At 45.9% G+C, this 24380-nt stretch overlaps 1 pseudogene; it reads left to right on the top strand.

Annotated features, from left to right (window-relative positions):
* The window catches only part of LOC136577940 (mitochondrial dynamics protein MID49-like), a 38515-nt pseudogene extending 20902 nt beyond the window's left edge, over window positions 1–17613 (top strand).
* Window positions 17614–24380: the final 6767 nt, after the last annotated feature.

Raw genomic sequence — 24380 nt, forward strand, 5'->3', positions numbered from 1 at the left:
CGGAGCCAAGTGACAACCCGAGCCACATGACAGCCGAGCCAAGTGACACCCGTTGTTTTTTTTTTGCTTGCTTTTTCTTTCTGTGCTTTCAGGCACGTTTTCTTGCACTTTTTGTGCTTTTTGAGTAGACCCGTCTAGAGGCCGACCCTCAGGGCTCCATCAAGCTTTCAGGCTTTGTTTTTAAGGAGGCCCTTCAACGGAATCGACCCTCAGGGTTTCTGCTTGTTTTTTTTTGGTTTACTTTTTTGTGCTTTATGCTTTTATAGCACATTTTTTTACATTTTTGCTCTTTTTGTGTTTTTTTCTGTCCTTTTTGAGGGGCCCATCCATAGGCTGACCCTCAGAGCTTCAGCAAGCTTTCTTTTTAAGGAAACTAAATTTTGTGACATCCTGAGCCACATGACAGACGAGCCAAGTGACAACCCGAGCCACATGACAGCCGAGCCAAGTGACATCCCGAGCCACGTGACATAACGGAGCCAAGTGACAACCCGAGCCACATGACAGCCGAGCCAAGTGACACCCGTTGTTTTTTTTTGCTTGCTTTTTCTTTCTGTACTTTCAGGCACGTTTTCTTGCACTTTTTGTGCTTTTTGAGTAGATCCGTCTAGAGGCCGACCCTCAGGGCTCCATCAAGCTTTCAGGCTTTGTTTTTAAGGAGGCCCTTCAACGGAATCCACCCTCAGGGTTTCTGCTTGTTTTTTTTTTTGGTTTACTTTTTTTTGCTTTATGCTTTTATAGCACATTTTTTATATTTTTGCTCTTTTTGTGTTTTTTTCTGTCCTTTTTGAGGGGCCCATCCATAGGCTGACCCTCAGAGCTTCAGCAAGCTTTCTTTTTAAGGAAACTAAATTTTGTGACATCCTGAGCCACATGACAGACGAGCCAAGTGACAACCCGAGCCACATGACAGCCGAGCCAAGTGACATAACGGAGCCAAGTGACAACCCGAGCCACATGACAGCCGAGCCAAGTGACACCCGTTGTTTTTTTTTTGCTTGCTTTTTCTTTCTGTGCTTCCAGGCACGTTTTCTTGCACTTTTTGTGCTTTTTGAGTAGACCCGTCTAGAGGCTGACCCTCAGGGCTCCATCAAGCTTTCAGGCTTTGTTTTTAAGGAGGCCCTTCAACAGAATCGACCCTCAGGGTTTCTGCTTGTTTTTTTTTGGTTTACTTTTTTGTGCTTTATGCTTTTATAGCACATTTTTGCTCTTTTTGTGTTTTTTTCTGTCCTTTTTGAGGGGGCCATCCATAGGCTGACCCTCAGAGCTTCAGCAAGCTTTCTTTTTAAGGAAACTAAATTTTGTGACATGCTGAGCCACATGACAGACGAGCCAAGTGACAACCCGAGCCACATGACAGCCGAGCCAAGTGACATCCCGAGCCACGTGACATAACGGAGCCAAGTGACAACCCGAGCCACATGACAGCCGAGCCAAGTGACACCCGTTGTTTTTTTTTGCTTGCTTTTTCTTTCTGTGCTTTCAGGCACGTTTTCTTGCACTTTTTGTGCTTTTTGAGTAGACCCGTCTAGAGGCCGACCCTCAGGGCTCCATCAAGCTTTCAGGCTTTGTTTTTAAGGAGGCCCTTCAACGGAATCGACCCTCAGGGTTTCTGCTTGTTTTTTTGGGGTTTACCTTTTTTTGCTTTATGCTTTTATAGCACATTTTTAACATTTTTGCTCTTTTTGTGTTTTTTTCTGTCCTTTTTGAGGGGCCCATCCATAGGCTGACCCTCAGAGCTTCAGCAAGCTTTCTTTTTAAGGAAACTAAATTTTGTGACATCCTGAGCCACATGACAGACGAGCCAAGTGACAACCCGAGCCACATGACAGCTGAGCCAAGTGACATCGCGAGCCACGTGACATAATGGAGCCAAGTGACAACCCGAGCCACATGACAGCCGAGCCAAGTGACACCCGTTGTTTTTTTTTGCTTGCTTTTTCTTTCTGTGCTTTAAGACACGTTTTCTTGCACTTTTGTTTTTGCTTTTTGAGTAGACCCGTCTAGAGGCCGACCCTCAGGACTCCATCAAGCTTTCAGGCTTTGTTTTTAAGGAGGCCCTTCAACGGAATCGACCCTCAGGGTTTCTGCTTGTTTCTTTTTTGGTTTACTTTTTTTTGCTTTATGCTTTTATAGCACATTTTTTATATTTTTGCTCTTTTTGTGTTTTTTTCTGTCCTTTTTGAGGGGGCCATCCATAGGCTGACCCTCAGAGCTTCAGCAAGCTTTCTTTTTAAGGAAACTAAATTTTGTGACATCCTGAGCCACATGACAGACGAGCCAAGTGACAACCCGAGCCACATGACAGCCGAGCCAAGTGACATCCCGAGCCACGTGACAGCCGAGCCAAGTGACACCCGTTGTTTTTTTTGCTTGCTTTTTCTTTCTGTGCTTTCAGGCACGTTTTCTTGCACTTTTTGTGCTTTTTGAGTAGACCCGTCTAGAGGCCGACCCTCAGGGTGGAATCGGCACATGTGCCGAGGGCGGAGCTTCGCGATGACGCGTACAAGGGGGCGGAGCCAAAATGCCGGTGATGCCGAGCCGAATGGAGAAGATAGATCTGCGCAAGCGCGTCTAAAAAAGCAAGAAGACGCCGAAGTTAGACGGAGCCATGGCAACGGGGACGCCAGCAACGGAGCAGGTAAGTGAATAACTTCTGTATGGCTCATATTTAATGCACGATGTATATTACAAAGTGCATTAATATGGCCATACAGAAGTGCTTAACCCCACTTGCTTTCGCGAGACAACCCCTTTAAGAGGCGACCAAATAACTATGTATAAATACATTGAGGGACAATACAAGGATCACTCCCATCTGTTTGTAAACTGGGAAAAAACGAAGTAATAGAATGAGAGAAGACACTTAAAGGAGAGAATTGTACTATCCATGGGTTCTACATTTTCTGATATTTTGAAATTGCATTATTTCAAAGGGCTAGTATTTTCTCGTATAAACTATGTTCTAAAATCAAGCTAATTAGTAGAGAGGAGCCAGCACGCTTGTTTAAGGCTGATGCTCAAGAGAGCATCGGTCTTTTCGAGTAACTGCTTACTCGTCTGAGCACCATGCGGGGGTGGGGGGTGACGGGGAGCCGGGGGGAGAAAGAGAGATCTCTCTCACTCTCCCCCCTGCTCCCCCCACCGCTTCCCCACAAGGTGCTCGGACAAGTAAGCAGTTACTCAAAAAGACCGATGCTCTCTCGAGCATCAGCCTTAAACGAGCGTGCTCGCTTATCTCTACTAATTAGATCTTTGACAAACAGTTGGGCCTCAGATTTCCAATTTTTGGAAAAAAGCAATTTGGCACCTAATAGGACATGGCCTATCAATTTTTTGTATGCTGGGTGAATTCTATTGAAACCGATAATCAGTAGAGCGAGTTTTGGGACAACAGGTACGGTTAGATTTGTAACTTTTTTGATACGTGCTTATACTTCCTGCCAATAAGGCATGATTAGTGGATAGGACCAGAAGATGTGTGACAAGGTGCCGCTGTGGGTACTGTTGTACCTTGTCGACACCGGAAGCTAGGGGTGTGACAGCACTTAGCAGGAGGGAATGCCCCTGTCACACCCCTAGCTTCCGATTGCCTGCAGCTTCGTAGTCTGTCCCATCCCTACAGCTCCAGACTCTATGGATGGCGGCTGACAGCGGGCACACAGCAGTGGTGGGGGCAGCCTTGTGCTGCAATCTCCGGTCCCACTGCGGTCCTCCGTTGTAGGGAGTGAGCACCGGCACGTCTCTACAGCACTTGACAGTGCCCCCGCGTTGCGCGATGTTCAGCGCTCCTCCATGTCCCCTATGCTCTGCAGAGGACACAAAAGGGGCAGCGGAGCCGAGGATGAAACATTCTTTTCGGTTCTCGGCATGCGGCCCCATACTTCTCTGTATGCGGCAGCGTGTCAACAAACATAGCTACGCGTGTCACTGTAATAGTGCACCCTCTACCACGACAAATTACTGTGATACCCCCCCCCCCTTGGCACATAAACAGTCACATACATAAGCCCCTCATTCCAAACTTACCCTTCAGCAGGGGGACGGTTGGCAGGTGGAAGCTGCTGTTCTGTTTATTTTCAGGTCCGTACTGTCAGCGGGAGCCGTGGGGTGAGCGGACCGCGTGTTCTCGAGGACCCAACCAGCCGACAAGCTCTACTGCGCCTGCGGGACGAGAAGAAGCTGAGATTTGTCGTATCCAAAGACAACGGACAGGTAAATACTAAAAATTTCTAATTGGGGTGAAATATAAAAAAATATTCCACTATCTTTGGCGGTGGGGGGACTTATTTTTACGGCATGCACACTTTGACAAAAACAAAATAACTTTATTCTATGGGTCAGTACGATGACGACAATACCAGGCTTATATGGTTTGGTTTGTCTTTTTGAGGGGTGTCCTGTACTTCCTATTGGCTCCATTACGGAGCACATGTGACTTTATGATTTACTTTATTTTCATTTTTCTCTTGGAGACAATTTGACCAAAAATATGCAATTCTGATGTTTATTTTTTTTTTCTGACGACGTTCCATCATGTGAGATGAATAATACATTTCTTTAATTGGACTTTTACGGACGCAATCATATCTCACACACACACACACACACACACAGAGACATATATAATTTTTTTTTATTTTGTATAAAAAAATTACAAAGGGTTTTATTTTAACTTTTAATACCTTTTAGTTTTGCAAATTAATACAACTTTTTTAAACTCCTGTTTACATTTTTTTAGTCACCATAGGGGTTTTGAACTTGCGGTCTTTAGCTCGCTCATAGAGTATAATAAGATATCATAGTATTGCATTATACTATGTTTTGACAGGCAGTCTTTCCAGCCACACTACAGGCATGCCTTCGCAGCCATGCAACCGGATGGCGCCTCATGATCTCATTGCAGGGGGGAAGTGGAGGGGCGTTTGGGACCCCGGAATAGTGATTGGGGCATTTAACCCCTTCCTGCTCCATGATGTACCGACCTCTCTTCATACAGTGCGGGCGTCAGCTGTTTATAACAGCTGACACCGCGGGCAATAGCCGTGCGGCTGATCGCCGCTATTAACCATTTAAATGCCGCTGTCAATTCTGACAGCGGCATTTAAATCCCCCGAACGATGTTCGAGGGTCCCGCATTACGTCATACTGCAGGAGCGATCAAAGCATCGCATGTTAAAGTCCCCCAGGGGAACTTCAAAGTAATTTTTTTTTAAATCAATGAAGTTTTTTTAATTGTAAAAAGAAAAAAATTGTCAAACTTTAAATCACCCCCCTTTTGCCATATCTATTATTAAAAAATCTAAATCATACAATAAAAATATGTATTTGGTATCGCCGCGTCCGTAAAAGTCCGAACTATCAAAGCAGTGTATTATTTTTCCCGCACTGTGAACGTCGCCCGAAAAATAAAATAAAGAACGCCAGAAATGTACTTTTTTAGTTACCCTGACTCCCAGAAAAAACGCAATAAAAAGCGATCAAAAAGTCGTATGTATTCCAAATTGATAGTATCAGAAACTACAGAACATCCCGCAAAAAATGAGCCCTTGCTCAACTACGTCGACGGAAAGATAAAAAAGTTATCGCGCGCACAAAATGACCGCAGAAAATAATTGAAAAAAATTAAATGTCTTTGAAAAAAAAAAAGAGTAGTATAGTAAAAAAAAAAGCTATACAAGTTTGGTATCGCAGTAATCGTACCGACCCATGGAATGAAGTTATCATGTCGCTTTTGTTGCCGTTTGTGCGCCGTAGAAACAAGACGCACTAAAAGATACCGAAATGTTTTTTTTTTTTTAGACTTTATTGGGTGATTTTGGTCCATGAATATGGAATATAGTAGGACGTATTTCGATTTTATTTTTTTTTTTTTGCGCAACATAAGTCCACATTTAAAAAATACCCCCCAAAAACCGCACATCTGAATACAACAAATTAGGTGGGTTTGTGCGCCGTCCATATTCAGTCAGTAAAAAATATGGACCGAAAATGCGCTCCTGTGAATGGGGCTTTATGTCTGCGCATGCTAAAATAACATCATAGAGGGACTTATCCGCTGACAGACCCGGCGATCCAGCGCTGCAGACCCCCAGTCCCACCGATCTTAGTTGTGGAACGACTACCACCTGACCGCTGCAAGGGCCAGTTGTTGTTCTCCTGGCATATCCACTAGCAGCATCTATGCCAGGAGAAGGACACCAGACTACTGAGGCCTCTAATTGGCTACAGTGATCAGGTGGTAGTCGGTCCAAAACAAAGACCGGAAGGACTGTGGGGGTGCAGTGCTAGATCGCCGGGCCCTATTGTGGATGCACTCAAGTGATTTTTCTGCGCATGCGCTGGTTTGTGGCCACGGCGCATGCATCAGATTCGGACAGTGCTGTAGATGATGTAGGAGATGTCATCCACATCACCGATCGAGAGGGGCTGGATTATGCAATGCAATGGGGGCAGCATAGACAGTACGGGACTGGGGGGACTTCCCCATCCCTTTAACTCGCTCCCCAATAATAATGAGAAGACCATAAAAGTTGCTGGCATAAATTTTGTGGGAAGGCCACAGCTTTATTTAAAATTTTTTATATATAACCGAACATTTAACTTTCACTCCTATTTCTTCCCATGCCTGCAGACGTCTAGTTAAACTCACTGATAGTCCAATAACTGTAAACAAGCGTTTGAAAGCCCATAATGGCCTGTAAACGCCTTCCTTCCCCAGCTGGCATGGAAAGTCCAATTTCTACCGCTAAGAAGGATGCAGCGTAAACCTACGCTGCACTCCGCCCCCCACATGCCAGCGACAGAGCCGCCTCGACTCCGTCCTGTAGCCCTGAAAGGAATGTATCCATTCCTATATCGCTGAGGTGCACCCCGTCACACCTCATCATCCCTGGCTCCCTCCTTTCTAGCTCCCAATGCCTGATAGCTACTCCACCTAGCGATCTTACGAATTTAGACATCTTACAATTAATGCTTCTTCTCACCCTCTCGATGGCTTCTGCATCCCTTGCTTCCTTCCAAAATCTCCTTGCAACAATATCAGACCACACTAATATAACTTTTCTAAAAAAATTTTTAAAACGAACCATATCCTCCTTCATTAATGTTGTTAACTCCGCTACCTTCACCCTTCCTAAATCATTTCCTCCGGCATGAATAACTAGCACCACCTTTTCGGGAGACCACCTGCTGATGCATAAGACTTCGTGGAGCAGCCTGGCCCATTGCAAACCCCTGATGCCATGCCATCTCACTTGGGCATCCTGTATTCCTAGGTTCGCACCAATGGGCCTGGACCCCGCTCGTTTTTCGGCCCAATAGACATACGAATGGCCGACTACCCAAACTGTCCAGCCCGATTCTGTAAAAGGAAAACAAAAGAAAGCACCAACACGGCACACAATCCCCATTTGTTACGGGGTTATCATAACACTCTCAGATCAGGTCGGACGTACGACCTGTACTCCTCCAACCTCCATCGGCCCACCCTCTTAACCTCTTCCCCTTTTAAGCCGCAAGCAAAAGCCGACGTCGCTGCGCCGATTCTAAAGGAGTGAGGCAACCCAGTAAATGGAACCAGTCAGGGAGCACCGGGAGTAGACAAAAGGCCGATTCAATATCCGCCTTTGCTAGAAGGGCTCCGGGACCCGCCTGATGGACTAAGTATATCGCCCTATCGAAAGACGTATACGACACCGCCGTTTGGTTTTTTGAAATCCCGTCGTTGACTGAGTCGCCCGTTGGAAAATACAGATGATGGATAAGCCGAAACTTGCCTGTTTCCCTCTTTGGAACCAAACCCAAAGGAGAAACCCGCAAATTCTCGAACGGTGGCTCCAGAAAAGGACCCGCCATGCGACCCAGCTCTACTTCCTTTAGCAGCTTATCCATCACCAACTCCTTGTTGTCGCGCGCGGATTTTAAGTTGTAGCTAAGCATAAGTGCCGAACCCGGAACATGGGGAATGACGAAGCCTGAGGTGAAACCCGCTTTAAGCAGATTTGCTTACTCGTCTGAGCACCATGCGGGGGTGGGGGGTGACGGGGAGCCGGGGGGAGAGAGAGAGAGATCTCTCTCACTCTCCCCCCTGCTTCCCCCACCGCTTCCCCACAAGGTGCTCGAACAAGTAAGCAGTTAATCAAAAAGACCGATGCTCTCTCGAGCATCAGCCTTAAACGAGCGTGCTCGCTTATCTCTACTAATTAGATCCTTGACAAACAGTTGGGCCTCAGATTTCCAATTTTTGGAAAAAAGCAATTTGGCACCTAATAGGACATGGCCTATCAATTTTTTGTATGCTGGGTGAATTCTATTGAAACCAATAATCAGTAGAGCGAGTTTTGGGACAACAGGTACGGTTAGATTTGTATCTTTTTTGATACGTGCTTATACTTCCTGCCAATAAGGCATGATTAGTGGATAGGACCAGAAGATGTGTGACAAGGTGCCGCTGTGGGTACTGTTGTACCTTGTCGACACCGGAAGCTAGGGGTGTGACAGCACTTAGCAGGAGGGAATGCCCCTGTCACACCCCTAGCTTCCGATTGCCTGCAGCTTCGTAGTCTGTCCCATCCCTACAGCTCTGGACTCTATGGATGGCGGCTGACAGCGGGCACACAGCAGGGGTGGGGGCAGCCTTGTGCTGCAATCTCCAGTCCCACTGCGGTCCTCCGTTGTAGGGAGTGAGTACCAGCGCCTCTCTACAGCACTTGATAGTGCCCCCGCGTTGGACGAGGTTCAGCGCTCCTCCGTGTCCCCTATGCTCTGCAGAGGACACAAAAGGGGCAGCGGAGCAGTGAGTGACACCTGGCCGTGCAGGAGCCGAGGATGAAACATTCTTTTCGGTTCTCGGCATGCGGCCCCATAGTCTCTGTATGCGGCGGCGTGTCAACAAACATGGCTACGCGTGTCACTGTAATAGTGCACCCTCTACCACGACAAATTACTGTGATAGACCCCCCCCTCTTGGTACATAAACAGTCACATACATAATCCCCTCATTCCAAACTTACCCTTCAGCAGGGGGACGGTTGGCAGGTGGAAGCTGCTGTTCTGTTTATTTTCAGGTCCGTACTGTCAGCGGGAGCCGTTGGGTGAGCGGACCGCGCGTTCTCGAGGACCCAACCAGCCGACAAGCTCTACTGCGCCTGCGGGACGAGAAGAAGCTGAGATTTGTCGTATCCGAAGACAACGGACAGGTAAATACTAAAAATTTCTAATTGGGGTGAAATATAAAAAATATTCCACTATCTTTGGGGGTGGGGGGACTTATTTTTACGGCATGCACACTTTGACAAAAACAAAATAACTTTATTCTATGGGTCAGTACGATGACGACAATACCAGGCTTATATGGTTTGGTTTGTCTTTGTGAGGGGTGTCCTGTACTTCCTATTGGCTCCATTACGGAGCACATGTGACTTTATGATTTAGTTTATTTTCATTTTTCTCTTGGAGACAATTTGACCAAAAATATGCCATTCTGATGTTTATTTTTTTTTTCTGACGACGTTCCATCATGTAAGATGAATAATACATTTCTTTGATTGGACTTTTACGGACGCAACCACATCACTCACACACACACACACACACACATAATTTTTTTTAATTTTGTATAAAAAAAATTACAAAGGGTTTTATTTTAACTTTTAATACCTTTTAGTTTTGCAAATTAATACAACTTTTTTAAACTCCTGTTTACATTTTTTTAGTCACCATAGGGGTTTTGAACTTGCGGTCTTTAGCTCGCTCATAGAGTATAATAAGATATCATAGTATTGCATTATACTATGTTTTGACAGGCAGTCTTTTCAGCCACACTACAGGCATGCCTTCGCAGCCATGCAACCGGATGGCACCTCATGATCTCATTGCAGGTGGGAAATGGAGGGGCGTTTGGGACCCCGGAATAGTGATTGGGGCATTTAACCCCTTCCCGTCCATGATGTACTGGTACGTCATGGAGCCGTGTGGCGACCTCTCTTCATACAGTGCGGGCGTCAGCTGTTAATAACAGCTGACACCCACGGGCAATAGCCGTGCGGCCGATCGCGGCTATTAACCATTTAAATGCCGCTGTCAATTCTGACAGCGGCATTTAAATCCCCCGAACGATGTTATATGTATATATGTTACGTTATACTGCAGGAGCGATCAAAGCATCGCATGTTAAAGTCCCCCAGGGGAACTTCAAAGTAATTTTTTTTTTAAGTTTTTTTAATTGTAAAAAAAAAAATTGTCAAAGTTTAAATCACCCCCCTTTTGCCATATCTATTATTAAAAAATCTAAATCATACAATAAAAATATGTATTTGGTATCGCCGCGTCCGTAAAAGTCCGAACTATCAAAGTAGTGCATTATTTTTCCCGCACGGTGAACGTCGTCCGAAAAATAAAATAATGAACGCCAGAAATGCACTTTTTTAGTTACCCTGTCTCCCAGAAAAAAACGCAATAAAAAGCGATCAAAAAGTCGTATGCATTCCAAATTGGTACTATCAGAAACTACAGAACATCCCGCAAAAAATGAGCCCTTGTTCAACTACGTCGACGGAAAGATAAAAAAGTTATCGCGCGCGCAAAATGATCGCAGAAAATAATTGAAAAAAATTAAATGTCTTTGAAAAAAAAAAAAAGAGTAGTATAGTAAAAAAAAAAGCTATCCAAGTTTGGTATCGCAGTAATCGTACCGACCCATAGAATGAAGCTATCATGTCGCTTTTGTTGCCGTTTGTGCGCCGTAGAAACAAGACGCACTAAAAGATGCCGAAATGTCATTTTTTTTTTTATTTTACTCCACTTAGAATTTTTTAAAAGTTTTTCAGTACATTATATGGTACTTTAAATAGCACCATTGAAAAATACAACTCGTCCCGCAAAAAACAACAAGCCCTCAAACAGCGACATCGATGGATAAATAAAGGAGTTATGATAAAGGGGGGAGGAAAAAACGAAAATGGAAAAAGAAAAAGGGGCCGCGTCATTAAGGGGTTAAATGCCATGGTCAGGAGTGATAACGGCATTTAAAGGGTTAACAGCCACGCTCAGTGTTCACGCTGTCTCCGTCTGACGCATTGTATGGCGTGGGATCGGCTCCATACAAACCACAAACTGTATTTAGTGCTTTTCAGGGAGCAGATTTACTCAGCGACGTCGTACGCCGGTCTAAGGAAACATCGTGGTGGCGGGAAGCGTCCTAAATGTACAGAGCGCTCGCTCCTCCTAATACAGTTGGGGTATTTTCCGTCTGTTTGTGCGCCAAAGATAAATTTACACCAGTTTCTGGTGTAAAAACAAATGCGATGGCCGTGAGCAGCCCCGCCCCCTCATGTGAAGCCACGCCCACTCTCTTAAAAGTAGTGTGGCCGGTGTAAGAAAGTGTAAAAAGTCCCCCGCACGGCGCACAAGATGCTGCGCAACATCATGTCCAGCTGTTGTACGCCAAAACACTGAAGGCCTTCAGTAAATCTACCCCACCGTGCCCAGATGTGCCCATTTTACCAGCTACGCCATGTGTGGGCGAGGCCTCAGCGCTGAGGGAGGAGCTACATACCTGCACTTGTCATCTGCAAGCTGTCCAGCTCAGCCGACACAAGATGGCCGCCGGGTGAGATCTCTGGACATTCTGTTGCTACGGTGATCTGCCATGTGCCGTCTCCAGGGCTGCCAGTGTTGTTGTGCATCAAGTTAAAGGCATTAACCCCTTAGTGACACAACCTAGTTTAGGCTTAAGGAGGCGACGATTTTGGGGGGGATTTTCATCTCCGCTCTTTAAAAGCCATAACATTGATTCCTATTTGGAAGGTCTTCGTTTTAGAGCGCTGCATTCAAAATCCCATAACTTTATTTTTGATCAGTGGGGCTCGGTGACGAGGTGCAGTTTTCAATGGGACCACTTTGGGCTACATGTGTTTTTTTTATCACTTTTATTGTGTTTTCTTGGGGAGGCAAAATGACCCAAAAAGAATTTTGGCTCTGTTATTTTTTTTGTGCGTTCATTTTTTTACCCCGTTTGCCGTGCGGGATCAGAAGTCGGTTCCATTTATTGTACAGATCATTACGGATGCGACAATACCGAATGCGGGTTTTTATTTATTTAACAAAAGAGGAAAAGTGCGCAAAAGAGATTTTTTATAACTTTTTTTTTTATTACGGATTTTTATTTTTCTCCCATTTTTTTCTGCCGCTTTACTTTGCTGGAATCCAGTAGAATTCACAGCTGATCGTCGGCTCTGACTGCATCTGTAACAAATCCTCAGCTGTGCTAAATAGAAGTTACCATATAATAGTAAGGCCCTCAGAGTAACGCTTGTAGGGAGAACGCGTCCGTAATATGGCGTAACGCGGCTAGTTGTCCTGCCGACCCCGTAAAGGACATAATAAGGGGCAGTACGGGCCAATTCCTTTCTTTGGGGGCCGTATGGTGGGGATCTATAATTATAATTAGCAGACCCCCACTACCATCAGCAACCAGACCCCCGGCTCTAACCTCGTACTCACAGTTTGCTGGGAAGGGGTTCCAGATCTCCAGTATTCCTGATTGTCAGCTACTTCATGCTAAAAAACACCAGCCACATCCAGAGAGAACGTCAAAGAGGGGTGATATGGGGGCATTATTACTACTGGGGTCACTAAGGGGGCCACTATTACTACTGGGGTCACTATGGGGCCACTATTACTACTGGGGTCACTATGGGGGTATTATTACTACTGGGGTCACCATGGGGCCACTATGGGGGTATTATTACTACTGGGGTCACTATGGGGCCACTATTACTACTGGGGTCACTATGGGGGTATTATTACTACTAGGGCTATTATGGGGGCATTATTACTACTGGGGCCACTATGGGGGTATTATTACTACTGGGGTCACTATAGGGTCCTTATTACTACTAGGGCCACTATGGGGACATTAAAACTACAGGGTCCACTATGGTGGCCATTATTACTACTGGGGCCACTATAGGGGTATTATTATTACTAGGGCCACTAGGAGGGTATTACTACTGAGGCCACTATAGGGGCATTATTACTACTGGGGCCACTATGGGGGTATTATTACTACTGGGGCCACAATGAGGGCAGTATTACTACTGGGGCCACTATAGGGGCATTATTACTACTGGGGCCACTATGGGCGTATTATTACTACTGGGATCACTATGGGGGCCATTATTACTACTGGGGCCACTATGGGGGCATTATTACTACTGGGGCCACAATGGGGTTATTATTACTACTGGGATCACTATGGGGGCCATTATTACTACTTAGGTCACTATGGAGTATTATTACTACTAGGGCTACTATGGGGGCATTATTACTACTAGGGCCACTAGGGGGTACTATTACTACTGGGGGTGTTATTTTTACTGGGACACTATGTGTTTTTCTCTGGGACCCATTGCCTCCGGACTGACATCTGCCGCATCTCAATGCGGTGCAATTGGCTGCATGTGGTGAACAAAAAAAAGGTGCCCGCAGTGCGATTGGCCGTGTGTAGCGAACTATAAAAAAGGTGCCCGCAGTGCGATTGGCCGTGTGTAGCGAACTATAAAAAAGGTGCTCATGGTGCAATTGGCCGTGTGTGGCAAACGAAAAAGAGAGGTGACCATGGCGCGATTGGCCGTAAGGTGTCCAAGGTGCGATTGACTGTGTTTGGTGAACAAAAAAAAGATGCCCATGGTGCAATTGGCCGTGTGTGGCAAATGAGAAACAAAGGTGCCTGCAGTGCGATTAGCCGTGTGGGGAAATGAAAAAAAGGTGTCCACCTTGCGATTGGCCAAGTGTGGCAAAAAGAAGTTCCCGCGGTGCGATTAGCCGTTTGTGGCAAAAAGCTGCCCCCCTTTTTGCCGCTTTATGTGTGACTGGAGTATAAGACATGATATAACGCAGGAATTATATGTAAGTGGTAAATTATACTCAAAGGGGTTTTAGCACTTCAGAGCTCTATTCCCTGTCTACAGAATAGGGGATACATGTCTGACTGCTGGGACCCTCAGCGACTCTGAGCCTGGTGCACCCAAATGCCTCACATGAATGGAGTGGCGATGGACAGGCATGACTACTGTCTCATTCACTTCTATGGGACAGAAGGAGATTGCCAAGGACAGCCATCTCCCTTCTTCCCATAGTAGCAGGGAACGGGGGGAGCGGTTCAACATACGCACTGCTGCTCTATTCATATGGGGCATTCGGATGAGCTAGTCTCAGGATCGCTGGGAGTTCCAGCAGTTGGACCCCCAGTGATCAAACATATATTGCCTTTCGTGTAAAAAAAGGGAAGAATGTCATTAATGGGAAAGACCACATTAAAGGAGATTTCAAATTTGGCACTGTGTAAATGAAAAATACATATGCATTTGGGTCATGGTCCCTTTAAATGAGTCATTGCTGTAAAGCTGACTCTGCACATGATTATGGCTAATTCTACTCCTATTGTCTGCAGCTGATTCACCGAGCAGCATCGCCCCCTGAGGAGAAAGTGGAAGAGAAAACCATAAAAGAAAGCTGGAAGGAAGCCGTTCCGATGAAGGCCTCCCCCAAACGTCTGTGAAAAGCAACCTGCCCGGACTTGAGCGGTGCATTAGCAGCACCTGAGCCCGACCCGCCTGTCACAGGTCAGCAGAGGAACCGAAAGTGTCCTCACCAGTGGATATAATATCATATATAATATGCTTTATCACATCTCTACTCCGGTCATACCCAAAGCTGCTAACAGAAATCTCCTGGTTTATTTCTACTTCAGACTACAACACCAGGGAAATTGTATTAAGACCCGTATTTCAAGTGCTGGTCTTAATATTTCCAGCGGGGCATGACGCACCTAATACATGAGTAGGCGCACAACTCTTCATATATTAGGCACATCTCAGCTCCTCCATGCACCTAATCAGAAATGTATGCAGGATCCGATGTGGTGTTCATTTCTGGTATAGTTTACACCAGCGTATATTATACATAAATGGCTGTCTCTGCTAGCCACGCCCCCTTTCTGACAAGCCACGATCTTTAAAAATAGTTGGTAGTCGGTGACATAGAAAGTGAAAAAGTTGCACGTTTTTGCTCAGATCCCCACGTGCAAAAAATTGCTGCTTTTTTGTGTGAGAAACTGTCGTCTAATCTTCTATAAATGTCCCTTAGGGAGCGTGAACGCTACATATTCCTAAATGCTACGCCCCTGAGAATCTGGGGGATGCACAGCAGTTTGAAAAGAGTCAGATTTTTGGACGGATCGTGGAAACCTTGGGAGAGTCAAAAAAATGTATTTTTCTTTTTGACCCTCCTGTGGTGTCCAAGCTCTTTTCAAACTGCTGTGCACACGCTCTCCCCTGGAAGCCTATGGGACTGTGTTCGCACAGCGGTCTGAAATTAGTCATATTTTTTTGACTGCGTGCGGACTTTACTAGGAGCAGGTGAGTGGAGCAGCGCAGGAGTAGGTGAGTAAAGGTAATACATCCCCCCTGACTCCTGTTGCCTCCCCACACACTATAACTTAGTTTTCAGTGCTGTTCGGAGTTGACCGGTTCCTTTTAGGGCTCATGTCCACGGGGAAAATAGGATTTAGGATCCGCAGCGGATTTCCTGCATGCGGATCCGCACCCCATAGGGATGCATTGAGCACCCGCGGGTACATAAATACCCGCGGATCGTCAATAAAAGTGATTTTAAAAAAAATGGAGCATGAAAAAATCTGGACCATGCTCCATTTTCATGCGGGTCTCCCGCGGGCTTCTATTGAAGCCTATGGAAGCCATCCGGATCCGCGGGAGACCTAAAATAGGAATTTAAAGCATTTACTCACCCGCAGCGGACCGCGAAGCTCTTCTCTTCCTCACGGCCGCATCTCCCTTGCTTCGGCTCGGCGGATGTGCCCGGCGCATGCGCGCGGCACGTCGACGACGTGCCGGCGACGTGCCGCCGGCGTCAGGAATTCATCCGCCGGCCGAAAATGAAGATCCGGCCGTGAGGAAGAGCAGAGCTTCGTCGCCCGCGCCGGATAGGTAAATTCTTTTAAATTGCTATTTTCGGCGCTCATGTCCGCGGGGCAGGAGGGACCCGCTGCAGATTCTCCATGGAGAATCTGCAGCGGATCTGATTTTCCCCGTGGACATGAGGCCTTATAGCAAGAGATGGAGCGAGGGAGAGCCTGATTCTTTTCTTTCCATCCTTCCAGATGTCGCAGCTTCGAGCAGTGATCCTCCACAACCCCCTGCTGCTGAGAAGACCCCTATGTGCCTCACCGTATGGGAGACCCTCCTGCATTACTACACCCACAAAGCAGTTGTGCCCGACGACAAGACACAAGTGGCCAGACAGCTGCTGCTGGACATTGTTAGCGAACTACAGGACTTTCTGAAGGCAAAGCACCCTGAAATGCCTTTGTTTGCCATGCAGTTGGGGGGGTTCCCTGGGTAATGGCCTCCCCGTTACCAGTTTGGACCAAGCTTACGTATTGTTGCCTCTAATACTTGAACCGGCACTGCGGACCATCTCAATGACCCTCTATTTTGGATAATTAAAAGGGTTATTCTGGAGCATACAGTCTGGGGGCTTAGTCCATGGGACAGGTATATGTTGGGGGGCTACCTTTCTACCAGGATAATCGTGGAGTCCTTGCACAAGACCATCACATCGTCCATTAACTGGCCATCGATCGGGACGGTCCTTGAGTGCAATGTTTGGCCGGTTGTTGTGCTCATGACCTTAGGCTGGAGGCTTAAACCAAAGACATTATCCTGCTGGCATACCCCCACTCTACCGCCCCGTCCGAAAACCCCTGGCGAAGGACCTTTTACCGCGAGGAGATTCTCCGCCTCCAGGGCCTAGACAGCAACGATTCAACAGAAGCGCCTACACATACTAAAGAATATCGGCCATCAGCGCTCAGAACTTGGCCAACTGTCTTTAACCCATCTAAGACGTGTTCTTCTCCATGTCAGTGATGACTCATCTGATTGGTCAGAGTCTAGTATAGCCGACCGTTTCCTACAGGTCATAGAGGCGCTCATCGGGTATCTGGGCAGCAGGACCCTCCCTTGCTATTTTAACGAAGAAGTCAATTTATTCTCGCCCCTGATGGAGGAGGAGATCGGCTTTGGACTGTATCAGATTTTTTCTGATCCCAGCTCCTTGCTGAGAAAATGAGGTTGTTTAAAGCCAACTGACGGCCGCCATCGGGTACTTAATGCTGAGTGCATCCTGCCAGAGGTCTCTACAGAATTACTCTTGCTACTGTATAATGAAAAGGTCTACAACTGCTAATATACATGTGTATCGCTTGCTGACAATTTTCAAAATCTCTGCTTGCTTTCAGTGAATGCAAACACAGAGTTTGAAAACGTATCCTGCTCACACAGCTGCACCACCCACTAGAAGGGAGAGCTCTGATACATTGTAACATGCCAGGAGCAGCACATGATCAAGGGCAGGTTTATAAGCCTTGAGATGTAAACAATGTTTCCATTCACTGACAGCAGGCAAAGATTTTGAATATTTAAAATTGAAATGCAAGCTATATTAGAAAGTTGCAGAACTTTTCCTTACACTGTGATGTAAGCTTTACTTGTATCTGTGCTTCTCCAGGGACATTCAATAAAGTTAGTTGATGGCCTTGTTTGTGGATTTTGTGTCCCACAGTCTCACTGCTCTTACAGTAAAGAACATCCTTCTGTGTTGGTGATGGAACGGTCTTTCCTCTAACAGTAGAACGTCCCGTTCTTGCTTCAATTAACTTTATGTACACAAAATTGGAGAGCCCCTTTAATCTCCCTAAGCAGGACTAGAATTCCTTTTTTTTTTGCTGCCTTTCCATTCGTCTCTCATCTGCCAGTGTTCTATACTGAAGCGGACCAGCGGACTGATATGGACGGGCTCTGCGCTCACATACTATTGAGTTATACTTCTAGGCAATTCTTTTGATGTTGTCTGGTTGAATTATGCTTTTGATTATAAAAGTTTCTGTATCTTTAAAATTCAGATCGGTGTGCGATTAGTTAGACTGTCAGTCTGGCAATGCCTGCTGGGAACTGTAGTTTAGGACAATAACTAGAATTCCTGCAGAAGCGATGTGTGTACATAAGGTCTCATTCACAAGGGGTCTTGTCACCGCGTATTTTGCATGCCTTTTTCCCGTGCGTAACACGTGGTGAATGGAGGCAATGAAAGTCTATGGACTTGAGTCATTCTGTTTCTGAGAAAGTTGAGTCACAATCAATATGGCCGCCACTACAACTCCCATAGTGGTCACCGCCAGGATGTGACTAAGAATCCTCTTTCCATAAGAGGATGACTCAAGGATTTGCGGAGATCTTTTACTGACCGGTGTATACAAGCCTTGGTGTTGTGCACTGTGGTGTTACTGGTGGGTGCAGCCATATAACCCGGCACTAGGCGCACCGCTGTGGGGTCTATCTGTGTCTAGACCGCGCCGTTGGCCTCTCGCGGTTTCACCTCGGCTGCTGCATTCCATTGTAGATTTTGCTGCTTCAAATTCTATTTTTTTTTTTTTTAAATAGGTTGTGCTGATAAAGTTTTTCTCCTGACCGCGGCGTGCGGAGGTTATTGGTGCGTAGGAGGATGTATGTATCCAGTGTGTCAGTGCAGAGATAACCCCGCTATATATATAGGGCGGGCGATGCCATGTGGCCAGACGGGCAGCCATTCAGTTAGGCTGGCTTCACACCACAATATGCAGAGAACAGAACCCGCTGATCTCAATGACTTCATTTACATTTCGCTTCCGCAAAAGAAAGATAAAACATTGCTCTATTTTTCTGCACATTTGCGCACCACAGGTCCCCATAGAAGTCAATGGGGGGCACACGATACGCATGGAGATGCGTGAAACCCTGTAATCGCACTGGGAAAAGAACATCTCGGGAACTAATTAGCCATTTCAATTGGGGTGTTTTTGTTTGCCGCACACAAATAAACATGTCCTGCGGGGCCAAATATATAGTACGATACTTCGATGCGCGTGCAAAAAAAGCATTGCTCATTCCGCAAACTCAGTGTTCCATCGCTTGCAAATATGTGTTCGCCCATGTGGAGCCGGCCGTATAGGGGTTGTCCGTGTGTGTTTTATTCTTATGCCCATGCTGCATCCATGTGTCAGCTGTTTTTCATGTGTGGGCGAAAAAAAAATAAAGCAAGAAGGCCCATGTGATGTCCATTTTGTCACAATCCACAGAAAACGGAGCATGCAAAAATTTTCTTTATAGACTTTATTGGGTGATTTTGGTCCATGAATATGGAATATAGTAGGACGTATTTCGATTTTATTAAAATTTTTTGCGCAACATAAATCCACATTTAAAAAATACCCCCAAAAACCGCACATCTGAATACAACAAATTAGGTGGGTTTGTGCGCCGTCCATATTCAGTCAGTAAAAAATATGGACCGAAAATGCGCTCCTGTGAATGGGGCTTTATGTCTGTGCATGCTAAAATAACATCATAGAAGGACTTATCCGCTGACAGACTCGGCGATCCAGCGCTGCAGACCCCCAGTCCCACCGATCTTAGTTATGGAACGAGTACCACCTGACCGCTGCAATGGCCAGTTGTTGTTCTCCTGGCATATCCACTACCAGCATCTATGCCAGGAGAAGGACACCGGACTACTGAGGCCTCTAATTGGCTACAGTGATCAGGTGGTAGCCGGTCCAAAACAAAGACCGGAAAGACTGTGGGGCTGCAGTGCGGGATCGCCGGGCCCTATTGTGGATGCACTCAAGTGATTTTTTTTCTGCGCATGCGCTGGTTTGTGGCCACGGTGCAAGCATCAGATTCGGACAGTGCTGTGGATGATGTAGGAGATGTCATCCACATCACCGATCGAGAGAGGGGCTGGATTATGCAATGGGGGCAGCATAGACAGCACGGGTCCGTCTATGGAATATCCTGCAGCTATTCGCATAGTGTGTGAGAAACTTGAATTCTCTATTAGGGCTCATGTCCCAGGATCTACGTGGGGCACTTGCGCGGATGATTCGGAGTTCAAGCCGCCCATAGGCTATTCATGGGCGCCCGCAGCTTAATTAAAGCATGCGGGTTTGTTTTCTGGACCTTTCTAGTTGAGCCTCCCCTCTAGTAGTCGGAGCCTCAGGATTGGATTGCTCTGTCTGATCATATATTACAGGCTCATCCTTTCAATGGAAGTTGTATGTTGGGAAGTAGTTTGTATTCAGACCCCATATTCAGTGTTTTGCAGCATGCTAGATTGTTTCTCCGTCCTGTACTTTACCACCAAACCCATTCCACCAACTGGCACCAAAGCCACATTTCTTCATACCTCGCAAAATTGGTTGTGGTTGGACCACTAGAACGAGGGTCAACAGCTTTGATGTGAACATGGCGTCACCTAAATAAAAAAAGAGTATGGATGTTACGACTGAGACGCAACTCTCTCATGTATCAGATGACATTGCCATGTGAGGGCGAGATGTATTTTACAAGGGTGCCATAAAATGAACTAAAAATACAAATCGCACTGTTCTTAAGGGGTCTTGTTTTCATGACGTCAATAGTTCAGAAAAAATGACGTTTACTTTATTTTGTGGATCAGTATGAATACGGCGATACCAAATTTCCATGTTTTTAAGAAATAAGAAGACTCCTGCCCCCATCTTTTGAGCTCCATCACTCTATTCTTCCATCGATGCAGCTGTGTGACGGTGCGGTTTTTGTGGGGCAGCCTGAAGTTTCCGTTGGTATTGTTTTGGGCCACATACAGCTTTGTGATCACTTTGTATAACATTTTTCTTGCAGACTGGGTGACTAAAAAAGTGGAACTCCGGCACGGTGTCTGAAGACGGTCACTGTGTGGGAGAAATTGTGGGTTATTTTAATCAGACTTTTACAGGATCAGGGATAACAAATATGTTAACCACTGAAGTCTGTACAGCTCCAATATCGGAAGATGTATGCTTGTTAGACAGTGTATACTTATATTATTCCGCCGGCCACTTGTCGGGCTGCTCCGACACATCCCATCATGTAGTTACTGAATTTAGCCAGTAGATGGCGCCGTTATATAAAACGGCAGAAATCACAATCCCACTAGGAAACCCTCAATCCAAAAATGGATTGGAAAGGGTTATTGACCTATCCACAGAATAGGTTGTCAATGGTTGTTTGACCGCCCACTAACAGCACTAATATACACTGGGGTCGCAGTGGGATCCGCTGCTCCGACATCTGTGTAGTGGCTGGCGCTTGTAACTGCAGCAACAGCCTTTATTGAAATCAATAGGAGCTGCTCCTGCAATTCCAAGCGCCGGCTAGTAGGCAGGGGATGGAGCAGCAGCTTCACCTGCGATCCCAGTGTATACCAGCGCTGTCAGCGGGCACACGATCACCTTCCTACAAATGGCTGAGTGGTCAAATGCACAATGAATGGCACATGATCGCCCACCGCTTCCGCTGGGTTCCAAGTGGCAGGTACTGAGACTGCAGCGATGGATGGGTGCCACCAGAATAGGTGAGCAATCTTTTTTTTCGTGTCACCCATGTGAAGGTAGCCTAAGGTCCCCATACATATTAGAGTTTAGTCATCCAAACCTGCTGATAACGGCAGGGCCAGACGACTCTCTAATGGGTATTAGGGTAGCTCAACTGTCACCTGACTGATGATGTCAAGGAAAAGACGGATAGGGATGTTCATTTTTAATACCCCATCCTTTTGTTCCCTAGGAGATAAGCCACCACCAGAGCCTGATTGTGGATTGAAGGGCTTTTCTGGGCTATTTTTATTGATAACCTATCCTCATTTGATCGACTGGGGTTTTCCCGCTCAGGACCGCCAAGAACTGATATCTGAGGTGGTATTCAGGTACGGTGTACCAGAGATAACTGAGAGTGACCAAGATACTCCCTCCACAGGAGAAGTGATGCAGAAAGTAATGAAAGCCTTGGGGGTAGAACAGGCCTTTTAGGCCCCGTACCATCCACAAAGCAGAGGTAGAGCAGAGAGCTTAAATGGTACCTTAAAAACCACGATCCAGAAGGCCATGGCAGAGCCCAATAGACCATGGACCGGGTGCCTCCCCCTGGCAGTCTGCTCTGTAAGGTACATACCTAACAGAATAGGCCCCAGCCCATATGAGGTACTTTTTGGGTCGGCCCCAGGGTTAGGATTGTGTAGTGGCCCAGTACATGCTTTCCTGGCTCACTTCATAATGTCATATATGTCCTGTCTTATGTTGGTGTACTGTGCAAATCTGTCTAGTCATGCTCTTATGTGTATTGCACAGCTGCAGCGTGTGATGGGTTAAGTGTTTGCAAGGGCCTGCAAATTGCCTGTGAATGTATCAATTTAGGTCCTGTCACGTGGTATGAGGCTATAAATGTGAGTGTCTGAGAATGGGAAAGGAGTTCTGAGGGGTCCATTCTTCAGAGGTTGAGATTCTTCTGGGTTCCTGATCAAGAGTGCTGGCTGCATGCAGTGAAGAATGGAAGAAGAGGAGAGGTTCCCTTGATTGACTGTTCTAGCATGAGCGACGAGTAAGCCCCAGAGAGAGAGGGAGCGTGAGCGAACCGTGAGTGTGTTTTTCCCAAGGCCCAGTGCAGAGGTACTCGTCTTTAATTCACATACCTGTGAACTGGATCATATTTTCCTCCAGCAGGTTTCGGGGTATTCTGTAGCTTCCAAAATTGTATAGTGTGCACACATCATCGACCAGATCAGACACAAGTTATCAGTCTCATGTCCAAAATGGCTCTCTGGGCAGGAACGTCCAGACAGCCTCTTTTATTGAAAGACATAACACCTGCCCTTTATGGGCGTTTAACAGATTACATCAGTAACATATATATATTCTTATTTGCTGGGTTATATAGAATTCCCCGCCTCCCCCTCTCCCCACCTCTCTCAAGTAGGAGCCTTTGTCTTAACAACATGTGGTCAAAACTGAAACTGAAAGTATCTCTTTGTTGGAGAAGTTTCTGTGTGGGGGATGGGAAAGGACTGGGGAAACACTCAGTATTGAATACAGGTATACATGTAGTACTAAGACTTTTAACTCTCAGAGGCTGCTTGTGGAACACACATATATATATTAGGCTAACATTATAACACACATCTTTCACCATGCCATTGTCCAGCAATTACTATAATGAAATTATGCAGTCATTAGCCTCTAAGAGTTAAAGTCACTACAGCTGCGTAATACATCTAGTTTAGTACAAATCAATAGACATTTTACACTGACTAATTATCATGTCTATCACACCTGAGCGTCCTGAAGTCTGGGACTGCTGGGTTGAGCTACACGTCTTTAGTTGTTCACACAAGGGCGTCCTAAATTAAGGGATCACCGTGTGGAGGTACTCTATCAAGTCTCTCTTAATGCCTGCACTTGGAACACTGTTTATTCTGCCTTGGCATCTCTGCGTCCATAAAAGTTTGATCTATCAAACTAAGGGCTTATGTAGACGACCATTGCAAATAGTGGCGAGGGGCAGAGAGGGGGCGGGAGCTCAGTGCATTCCTCCCGGCTCTTACAGCCTCATCCCCCTGCAGAGAAAACCCGGCGGATATACGGTCGTCTGAAGCTGTTCTAAGGCATTGTTTACCCAGTGTAATGGAAATTAAGGTATTATAATTGTTATATGAATTAAAACTGCGCAATGAGAGACACCATTGAAATATACCAGGAGAAGTTACTTCACAAACTAGGGACATATGTCTAGATGAGATAAGAATATCAAGAAGCTTCCACATGTTAGCTGAAGGGGCCCTAGGAATAACAAGATACTAAGGGAGGGGTTGACGCCTCACACTAAGACTAGAGAATAATGTTCATAAACTAGAAATATGTGGATGTGTATATATATGGATATACATGTATGTATATGTATATATGTGCATATGTATGTGTATGTATATATGAAGGTGCACATGTATGTATGTGTGCCTATATGTATGTAAATGTGGGTATATAAGTAATATTTAATATTACGCCAGTGTCATATGAAAAGGACTACACAAAATGGCCGACCACATGCTTAGCTAAAGTACAAGGAACACATGTGGTGAGATAAGATAAGGACTTCGAGCTACTTGGGCCTCTCAGCACTCCATCAAGAGGTTATTCACTGCTGACTTGGAAGATTCTGGAAGGTATGCAAATGAAGGGTTAAGTTGACCTATGACAAATGTTGGATTGGAAACTAACCAATAAACGGGCTTAGTTAATTGACCAATGATGTTGCGACACCCCAATGTAAGGGGGCTATAAATAAAGATGCCCGACATCGATTTGTTGGGAATTCTTTGATGAATCCATAACTGTGTGGGCTCTGTCATTTAATTCCTCCGTCATATGACGTACTGAACTCTAGGTGTGGCAGCCCTACTGCACGGGTCAC

This window comes from Eleutherodactylus coqui, chromosome 8 (assembly GCF_035609145.1).
Source record: "Eleutherodactylus coqui strain aEleCoq1 chromosome 8, aEleCoq1.hap1, whole genome shotgun sequence".
Taxonomy (NCBI): Eukaryota; Metazoa; Chordata; class Amphibia; order Anura; family Eleutherodactylidae; genus Eleutherodactylus; species Eleutherodactylus coqui.